This window comes from Netta rufina (genome assembly GCF_964035555.1).
Source record: "Netta rufina genome assembly, chromosome: 35".
In the NCBI taxonomy this organism is placed as follows: Eukaryota; Metazoa; Chordata; class Aves; order Anseriformes; family Anatidae; genus Netta; species Netta rufina.
The window spans coordinates 444,022-446,400 of NC_140159.1; positions in this window are offsets into that span (position 1 = coordinate 444,022).

Here is a 2,379-nt window from a genome sequence, read left to right on the forward strand (position 1 = left end):
GACGTGAAGCCATCCACGGGGTCTGCGTGTGGGCAAAGAGCCCCAAAAACCTGTAGCAGTTTTTGCTCAGAGTCTCACTCCCTTCACAGAAATCCATCTGACAGCGGACGGCGAGACAATGGAGGAAAACACAACGATGTTTCCAGCTGAGGGACCTTCTCCACGGCCTCCATGGCCAGGAACCTCCCCTTGCTGGGACAAGAGCTGGGAAGCTGCCCCCAGAGCAACGTGGAGAAAAACTGCACTTCCACACCGGCAGCCGGGGTGCCAGGAGGAGCCGTGCTGCAGCACCAAGCACTCCTGAAGCTGCTCGCTCCCCTCCATACGCTGCCAGTATCTCTTGTTTGGGGGCTTGGTTTCAGATGCTCTTCATCCCAGACTCCCAAATCCTTGGGGCTGACCTCAAATCTCCCCTGGAGCTTTCTGCCAGAGGCTCCAGGTGGGGCCATTCTCCCTGCCTCTGCTATAAAGCAGACTTTAGACTTTTTTATACCTTTTGTCCTACCTGAAGTAGCCCAAGGGCTACTGTGTGAACGGTGTCCTGCTTAATTCCTTAATTCGCTCAAAGGCTTCTCGTTGCTCGGGTTCCTGGTTGGAATTGTTCTGCTGGGTCACTTGGTAGAGAGGGCTACGAATCACACCACAATTTAGATCAGACTAACCATACAAAATTGAATAATTCTCGCCTAATCCTTAGGTTTAGTGCTTCTGAATGTCTGGTAATTTTCCTCCTTTTTAAACCTGAGGCCCCTCCTCGAGCCTCCCGAGTCTGAGGATCTGCTTTGCCCCTGACCCATTCCTGGCACTTCTTGTTATAGAAAAAAACACCTTCCGAAGTCCTGGCTGGGCCAGTAGCTAAAGGGGTCTTGTGAGTGTTATCCCACCCACGAATACCTAGAACGATCGCTTCGGTCCTTCCCCGGCCGAGTCCCTCACGGGATATCAGAACCGTGGTTAGAAGACCTCCGCACTCGCTTCGGAACTGAGTTCCGTCTCAGTCACCCCCTTACACACAGTCACACAAACGAACCCCCCCAACCAAAGGGCATACTCATGCAACGATAAATCTTTGTTGGGGTCTTCGTGCGCAGAGTTACGGGTTTAAACCAGAGGAGTTTATGGGTTTAAACAAGGCTGGGGGCACCTCCCTTAGCCGTTCACAGCCTTGGGACCCAAGAGGATCACGTCGGGGTCACCAAACTGTTAGACATTCTGAGTCAATCTAGCTTTATAAGCTTTATTTATGGGCTTAATAAAAGGCAAGCAACAGCACAGGGTGCGCGGGGAGTCTGGGCTCCTCCAACACACACACACACGTTACATCAGGCGGCTGGTTTTTATGCTCCTAGGCTAATACATATTCATCACTACTTCTAGAAAAGGCAGGGTTATTTGAATTAGTTCCTGGAATCTGGACCCTCCCTCTGGCGCATGCATATCAGTCTCCGGTGCTCCCTCTGGGGGTCTCTCGTGCTGAAGGCTCATAGTCTTCCTCCCAGGCTTTGTCCTTGTCCTTCTCCTTTGTCCATCTTGGCCGCATGTCGGAGACTTGCGCAGCGTCCCATGCAATAATCACAATAGAGAGCAGTTATTCTGAAACCCCTTTGTTCTCTTATCCTCGGATATCAGAGACTTGAGGTTTACCCTTCAAGCGCTCTATTGACATGAATTGCTGGGACATTCCTTACAATCCCTCATCTGCTTATTAATCTTCTCAATTTGTGTCTCTTCAACTTTTGCCAGTAACAACTGGATTTCCTCGGTAGGTTCTTGGGGGGTCCGTTTCTTAAGCATCATTCTTGACACATCACCTTTCTTCTCTACCGAAGTCATCACAAATTGGGTACTATTTATTATTCGGTGTATCAATAACGTAAAGCAAGGCATCATACAAGGTATAAACAATAACGTCATTACACCACAGAAAAATGAAAATGACATCCTTTTAACCCGTGGTCCACCGGGCAGCCATGAAAACAAATCCCAATCCGTACCCTTCCAAGTTTGTACTGGGATGTGGGCTAATTTCCTAATTTCCTTTGTTATCCGCCTAACCACTTTTCCATTATCATCAATTTGTAAACAACAATTAGAATCGTTCAGTTTTCCACACGCTCCCCCTTCTTCTGCTAGTAAATAGTCTAAAACCATTCTATGTTGAAAGATGGCATTCCTCATCTGGGTGGCTTGGTCAGCCAAATGATCCAAAGGCGTCGCTGTTTGGTTACTATTTGGAGGACAGCTTGCAACCTAATTATTTGATTCCAATTATCAATAGGTTCTCGGGCCCCCCATACTACCTCATTTGGGTTCCAGGTAGCTGGTCCATAATGCTGTATGATTCAGGAGGCCATTCATTCTCTCCCAATTTTTGAGCAC